This window comes from Triticum aestivum, chromosome 2D (genome assembly GCF_018294505.1).
Source record: "Triticum aestivum cultivar Chinese Spring chromosome 2D, IWGSC CS RefSeq v2.1, whole genome shotgun sequence".
Lineage (NCBI taxonomy): Eukaryota > Viridiplantae > Streptophyta > Magnoliopsida > Poales > Poaceae > Triticum > Triticum aestivum.
This window is the reverse complement of record NC_057799.1, coordinates 82,613,116-82,621,100: the sequence shown is the minus strand read 5'-3', so window position 1 is coordinate 82,621,100 and position 7,985 is coordinate 82,613,116. Positions and strand designations below refer to the sequence as shown.

General features: G+C 47.6%; 1 long non-coding RNA gene across 1 annotated transcript; it reads left to right on the top strand.

The window, feature by feature from the left end:
• The first annotated feature begins 1,272 nt into the window (after positions 1-1,272).
• Positions 1,273-4,531, top strand: LOC123048844 (uncharacterized). The gene is made up of 3 exons (XR_006423387.1): positions 1,273-1,706; positions 1,833-3,566; positions 3,716-4,531. It is a non-coding gene; the product is annotated as an uncharacterized lncRNA (long non-coding RNA).
• Positions 4,532-7,985: the final 3,454 nt, after the last annotated feature.

The window sequence follows — 7,985 nt, the reverse complement described above, 5'->3', positions numbered from 1 at the left end:
CGGTGTGGGCGATCAAGGCGTAGGCGATTCTTGACGCCCACACTCTGTGGGAGGCGGTGGCACCGGGCAACGCGGCGGTGAACGGGAAAACGTGCAAGACGGCGCGCGCGATGATCCTCGGCGGGCTGCTGGAGGACGTGCTGCTGCAGGTGACAATGAAGCTCACCGCCAGGGAGATATGGGACTCCCTGAAGGTGAGGTTCGTCGGCGCCGATCGGGTGCGCACGGCGAGGCGGGCGACTCTGCACGGGGAGCTCGATCGCATGAAGATGGCGGACGGCGAGGCGCTGGACGCGTACGCCGGGAGGCTGGCGGGGATGACGGCGCGGTTCGCGAACCTCGGGAGACGCTTGGCGGCGCGGTGCTGGTGAAAAAGCTTCTTGACACCGTCCCTGACCGGCTGTTCCCGGTCGTCGCCGGCATCGAGCAGTTCTGCAACCTCGACAAGATGACGTTCGACGAGGCGCTCGGGCGGCTGCGCGCATTTGATGAACGGGTTCGGCGCCGTGGACAAGACGGCGGCGGGCGTGGCGGTGATCAGCTGATGCGTGGCGTCGGGCAACTGCGGCAACCGACGCGGGCGCTGCTACAAGTGCGGCGAGCGCGGACACTTCAAGCGCGACTGCCCCAAGCTGCTTAGGGAGCCGATGGCGGAGCGCGCTCTGATGGCGGACGCCGGCGTTGAAGACGGTGGACTGCTCTGAGCCACGGCTTAGGGGAGGGGGTGAATGTTAGGAATAAAGCCATGGCCGTCACGGTGGCGACCACGTCAGGTGCGTGTGCTTGCGCGCACCGGACGCGTCGGGTGCAGTCTGAGCTGCATCGGGTCCGTGGCGGGAGTGCACGGGTGTGTGTGACTGCACGTGTATGTGCGCGTGTGTGTGGGTTGGTTAGACGGACGCGCGGGGTGTGGCCGCGCCGGACGCTGGAACCAGTCGCAGAGGGAAATAAGAAACAATTCTTTCTCAGAAGGTTGTCGAGATGGTGCATCTGCTGCGGTGTTATCTTTACCCTTCCGATACACCAACTTATATTGCAGGCCCATAAGTTTCAGAAAAGCTTTTTGCTGCATCACACTTGTCAATTTCTGATCAGACGGTGCACTAAACTTCGGCAATCAGCGACAATCCAACACATTAAGGTACGCGCGAAGGTCGAGCGTTGGCGATGTACACGTCGATTTTACTGTGCCCAGATGAAAATGTGTTAAGGAGAGGAAAAAAACAGGAAGGGAAACGTCTTCGTCTCGTTTCCTTCCCTACGAAGGAACTCCACAGCCCACACCGATTCCTCCGCTCCACGACTCCCCTCGACGCAATCACGCCGCCGCCACCGCCGCCGCCTCATCTCCCCATCCCAGCCCCATCCTCCCTCTCTATGGCCTCATCTCCTTCCCCTTTCTCTTCTCAATCCAGATTCATGGAGGTGGGCGGCAGGGACGCCATCGACCGCGAGTCCGCGACGCTAGGGTTCCTAGCCGCTGCCACACGCACAGCCGGCCGGAGCCACCTCCGCTCCGTCAGCCATCGATCCTCCTCTCCACCATTGCCTGGAGCTGCTCTGCCCATCTCTGCCTCGCCCCGAGCAGGACTCGGCCCGCCCAACAACCCCCTTCACGCCAGCCGTCCTATGGCGGGGGCAAGGGAGTGGAGTAAGGGCTGGCCGCTGTGATCTGGCGGCTTCGCCGTCCTCTGCGACAAGTACGGGTATGGCCTGTGCCCACCTCCCTCCGTTCCCACCTTCCTCCGTTCGTGTGCTTTGAATGCACCGGTTGGCTGGCTCACTGGCCGGACGGATTGATTTGTTTCCATTTTCTGCCCCTCTTTTCCTAGGATACTGATCTATTATTATGCATCACAACTACATGAATGAATGAAAGCAAAATATTCTTTCAAGAGCAAATGGCACTTCTGTTTCATCTTGTGAAACCAACCATTACAGTGTTGATGAAGAAACCAACTGATCTGCTGATTTTATCAACAAATAAGGTAGCGTATCTTCTAATTCGTGTTTTATTCTCCAAGTTTGTTCCATTCAATTCTTTACCTTACTGTTTCAGGTTTCAAACAACACTTATGGTTGTTCGGATGAAAAGAATGGCAACTATGATTTTACTTACCCTCTAAATAATATGCTACAACAACCCAATAATCGTGCTCCTGAAACAAGAAGCCACAAGCAAGCATCACAGTTTATAAACCCGACATGGGTGTCTATTTAACTTCCGATATGATGAATTCTTGTGTGGGGACATATCCATTATGTCGCAACAGCGTCACTTCAGAGGAGCAAATCATCTGGTTCTTATTTTGGAAAGTTATATGGTCAACCGATGCATATTTTTTGAACTTTGAATTTATTAACAGATACTAATGCCACTTCCGGCAAATCGTGTTTATACTTGATTGTGCATTTGTGCTCGTTGAATCTGTTTTGGCAAAGAATAATTTAGGGAATATTGCAACTGTGTATGTGAACTTATGAAGTAATATGCACGTGCAGGTGTGTGTGTTGAATGTTTGCTGTTAAACAATGATCAAACTAACTTTCATATCTTTTTCATATGAATAGGCTAGAATGTTGGAAGATGTGGTTGGCTGGTACCACTCACATCTGGGTTACGCATGCTGCCTGAACGCCATTGATGTTTCAACTCAGATGCTTAATCAGCAGTTTACAGAACTATTCTTGGCTTTGTGATTGACCCTACAAAGACTGTTTCTGCTGGTAAAGTGGACATTGGAGCTTTTAGCTAGGACATACCCGAAAGATTACAAGCCACCAGATGAGCCTGTGAAGTATCAGCCAATACCACTCAACAAGACATAAGATTTTGGTGTTCACTGCAAACTGGTAACGCGACCAATGCAATTCTCTTATTTATGTATTCTTTTTTGTTCAAAACGCTTGGTTTAGTTTTGTTCTAACTGTATTTTCATGCAGTACTATTCTTTGGATATAACCTATTTCAAGTCGTCCATGGCTTCTCACCTCGTTGATCTACTCATTATTGATCATAAGTAGAAAAGTATTCCATCGGTTTCTACAACATTACTTGGTGGCGCGCTTGGTCTGTTTAAAACTTTACTGCTTGTTTTCTATGCAAAACATATCTTAGACTTCATGGGTGGGAAAGCGGTAGATGTTACTTCAGGCCCTTTTTTGCTTTTGATAGTGCAGACTACTTTATTTCAGCACAAACATTAGTTATTAACATCAGCTTTTCCCATGTATTTCAAAACTAATTGATTTCTTCATAAAAAGCGGATAATTTAGGCTCTTCGGTTATTAAGTTGCTTCTTTTTTTGCCAACAGTTGTAAGTTAACTTACTAATAATTGGGTGTGGGCATATCTTAGATTTTTCTTCCTTACTCGTCCCTTCTTTCTCCCTCTTCCATTCCCCCTTCCTCCACCTTTGAGGCCCTGAGTTGTGAAGGGCACGAAACCCTGGCGGCAGTGGCGGATTGATGCGGGGGATGATGGTTGCATCACTGAATTTGCTTTATTGTGTTGTTGTTTCAGATGAGGATGAGGCCCTGAGCTTATGCTTTTCATGGGCACAAAGGTAAGTTCTCATCGAGAAAATTAACTTACTACATCTTGTGACCATGATTCGTTGTTTGCCACTAATAAGTTAGTTAGATTCATTATGCATAATACCTTTGCACTGAAAAACAATTCTGGTAATAGTTGGTCTTCATATCTTGTGTACAGATGAGGTCTTTGCTGCTGCGTGCAGTCCTGTAGATACATCACTTGACATTTCTGGAGGTAAAGATGGCAGAGGGTTCCTTTGGAGGATCAGATCGCCACAGGATTTTCAGGAGCTGACTAATATGATTACCTCATCTTCCTATTTTTATTTGTGATATCTATAGCTATAAAAGTATATTTGATATCTTTAGCAAGTTTTTTTCGTCATTTTTGTGGGCAGGGCCTTATTTTTCTTTTTGGCTTTTCATTTATATGTACCTTAATGTGTTGATGAGTGCCTAGAATTGCCTGCCAAGCTTATCTTTTTTCGGCGTGTTGGAGCGGTTCTAGATCTCGTTTTGTTCCGGGCCGGGTTTCAGTGAATGGATTCTTCTACTGTTTATTTTCATTGGCTGAACGTACGCAGGGATTAAATGGATGTGTGTGAGAGTTGTGTCTGTGTTCCATTGTTGTTGATGTAGTAGCTTTCAATTCGCAGGCATGTCACCGTTGGCAAGTGCAAGAAGAAAGCCCCGAGAAAAATGCACAAAGCCAAGAGGGAGAAGCATTAGCACGACCTGCTCAATGATCTCTTCGGTGTACTTTTCAAAATGCTAGGTGAGTTAAATAGGTGTGCATCATGTTAAACATCCAATATTATGGGCCGCCAAGAGTTATTCTTGGGCGCCACTTCTAGGAGATAGAGATAGTTTTTCTTTTCTGTTTAAGTTACATCTATCTCTATTCCCAATCTTCTGTAAACTCTTCCGGTTAGTCCTCTAACTGTACGCATGTGTAATCTCCTCGAGAGGTTTTCTCTCGCTATCAATATATAAGCACGCGGGCTCCCGTCCAGGGGGTTGAGACGCTTCGGCAATACTTTACATGGTATACAGAGCAGGCCTTTTCCATCGCATCTAGCTCATCTACCTCCATCGATCATCCCCATCCACCTTCATCGATCAACTCCATCGCCGCCATGTCCTCCTCCTCTGCTGTTCCCTCCTCCGGCCTAAACTACAACATCTCCGAGCCTCTCACCAGGACGAACTATGTCCTTTGGAGAGCTCAAGCCCGATCCCAAATACTGGGCGCCGGCTTGTATGGCTATGTCGACAAAACCATAGCGGAGCCTCCCAAGACAATCATCGCCAAGGATAAAGATGGCAAGGATCAGGAGATGCCAAACCCTGCCTATGCCCCCTGGCTAGTCCAGGATCAACAAATCGTTGCCTACCTTCTCCGAAACCTCTCCAAGGAGGTCCTCGTCCAGGTGGCTTCGCTGGAGACCTCACATGCAATATGGACGACGCTCTCCAACATGTTTGCTGCGGTCTCCCTCTCTCGCGTCAACAATCTTCGTGCTGCCCTCACCAATGCCCAAAAGGGCACACAATCTGCCTCAACATACTTCGGCTATATGCGTTCCCTCTCTGACGAGCTCGCGACGGCGGGCAGACCTCTTGGAGAGCCGGAACTCATCTCGTTCATCGTCGCCGGCCTTGATATGGATTACCAGCCACTTATCTCCGCGCTTGATGTCAGCACCGAGCCCATCACGGTCGATCTCCTTTTCTCTCTGGTGGCCAATTTTGATCAGCGGGTCGAACTATACCACGGCAACAACGGAGGCTGGTTCAAATCCTCAGCGAACTCTGCTTCCCGAGGCAGGCAGGGAGGCAGAGGTGGCTATCGCAACCAGAAGAACGGCCCTGGCAACGGATCCCGCGGAGGCCCTGGCAGCGGCGGCCATTCTGGTGGCGGTGGTGGCCCTACTGGTGGCGGTGGTGGCCCTACTGGTGGTGGCGGCGGCTACCAAGGGAGTGGTGGTGGTGGCGGCTACCACAACAATGGTGGTGGCGGAGGCTACTGATAACCCACAAGTATAGGGGATCGCAACAGTTTTCGAGGGTAGAGCATTCAACCCAAATTTATTGATTCGACACAAGGGGAGCCAAAGAATATTCTCAAGTATTAGCAGTTGAGTTGTCAATTCAACCACACCTGGATATCTTAATATCTGCAGCAAAGTATTTAGTAGCAAGGTAATATGGAAGTAACGGTAATGGTAGCAAAAGTAATATTTTTGGGTTTTGTAGTGATTGTAACAGTAGCAACGGAAAAGTAAATAAGCGAAGAACAACATGTGAAAAGCTCGTAGGCATTGGATCGGTGATGGAGAATTATGCCGGATGCGGTTCATCATGTAACAGTCATAACATAGGGTGACACAGAACTAGCTCCAATTGATCAATGTAATGTAGGCATGTATTCCGAATATAGTCATACGTGCTTATGGAAAAGAACTTGCATGACATCTTTTGTCCTACCCTCCCGTGGCAGCGGGGTCCTAACGGAAACTAAGGGATATTAAGGCCTCCTTTTAATAGAGTACCGGACCAAAGCATTAACACATAGTGAATACATGAACTCCTCAAACTATGGTCATCACCGGGAGTGGTCCCGATTATTGTCACTTCGGGGTTGCCGGATCATAACACATAGTAGGTGACTATAGACTTGCAAGATAGGATCAAGAACTCACATATATTCATGAAAACATAATAGGTTCAGATCTGAAATCATGGCACTCGGGCCCTAGTGACAAGCATTAAGCATAGCAAAGTCATAGCAACATCAATCTCAGAACATAGTGGATACTAGGGATCAAACCCTAACAAACTAACTCAATTACATGATAAATATCATCCAACCCATCACTGTCCAGCAAGCCTATGATGGAATTACTCACGCACGACGGTGAGCATCACGAAATTGGTGATGGAGGATGGTTGATGATGACGACGGCGAAGGATTCCCCTCTCCGGAGCCCCGAATGGACTCCAGATCAGCCCTCCCGGGAGAGTTTAGGGCTTGGCGGTGGCTCCGTATCGTAAAACGCGATGAATCCTTCTCTTTGATTTTTTTCTCCCCGAACACGAATATATGGAGTTGGAGTTGAGGTTTTGGAGCTCCAGGGGGCCCACGAGGCAGGGGGGTGCGCCCAGGGGGGCAGGCGCGCCCCCCACCCTCGTGGCAAGGGTGTGGGCCCCCTGGCCTTGATTCTTTCGCCAGTATTTTTTATTATTTCCAAAAATAATCTCCGTGGAGTTTCAGGTCATTCCGAGAACTTTTGTTTCTGCACATAAATAACACCATGGCAATTCTGCTGAAAACAGCGTCAGTCCGGGTTAGTTCCATTCAAATCATGCAAGTTAGAGTCCAAAACAAGGGCAAAAGTTTTTGTTAAAGTAGATACGACGAAGACGTATCAACTCCCCCAAGCTTAAACCTTTGCTTGTCCTCAAGCAATTCAGTTGATAAACTGAAAGTGATAAAGAAAAACTTTTACAAACTCTGTTTGCTCTTTTTGTTGTAAATATGTAAGGCCAGCATTCAAGTTTTCAGCAAAGATTATAACTAACCATATTCACAATAACACTTAGGTCTCATGTTTACTCATGTCAATGGCAGAATCAACTAGTGAGCAATAATAATAAATCTTGGATGACAACACTTTCTCAAAACAATCATGATATGATGTAACAAGATGGTATCTCGCTAGCCCTTTCTGAGACCACAAAACATAAATGCAGAGCACCTTTAAAGATCAAGGACTGACTAAACATTGTAATTCATGGTAAAAGAGATCCAGTCATACCCAATATAAATTAATAATAATGGATGCAAATGACAGCAGCGCTCTCCAGCTAGTGCTTTTTAATAAGAGGGTGATGACTCAACATAAAAGTAAATAGATAGGCCCTTCGCAGAGGGAAGCAGGGATTTGTAGAGGTGCCAGAGCTCGATTTTAAAGCAGAGATAAATAATATTTTGAGCGGTATACTTTCATTGTCAACATAACAACCCAGAGATGGCCATATCTTCCATGCTACACACATTATAGGCGGTTCCCAAACAGAATGATAAAGTTTATACTCCCCCTCCACCAACAAGCATCAATCCATGGCTTGCTCGAAACAACGAGTGCCTTCAACTAACAATAGTTCCAGGGGAGTTTTGTTTGCAATTTTTTTGATTTGATTTGCATAAAGCATGGGACTAGGCATCCCGGTGACCAGCCATTTTCTCGTGAGTGAGGAGCGGAGTCCACTCCTCTTGAGAATAACCCGCCTAGCATGGAAGATACGGACAACCCTAGTTGATACATGAGCTATTCGAGCATACAAAACAGGATTTCATTTGAAGGTTTAGATACCGCATATAGGAAGGTATAGTGGACTCATATGGCATAACTTTGGGGTTTAAGGAATTGGATGCACAAGCAGTA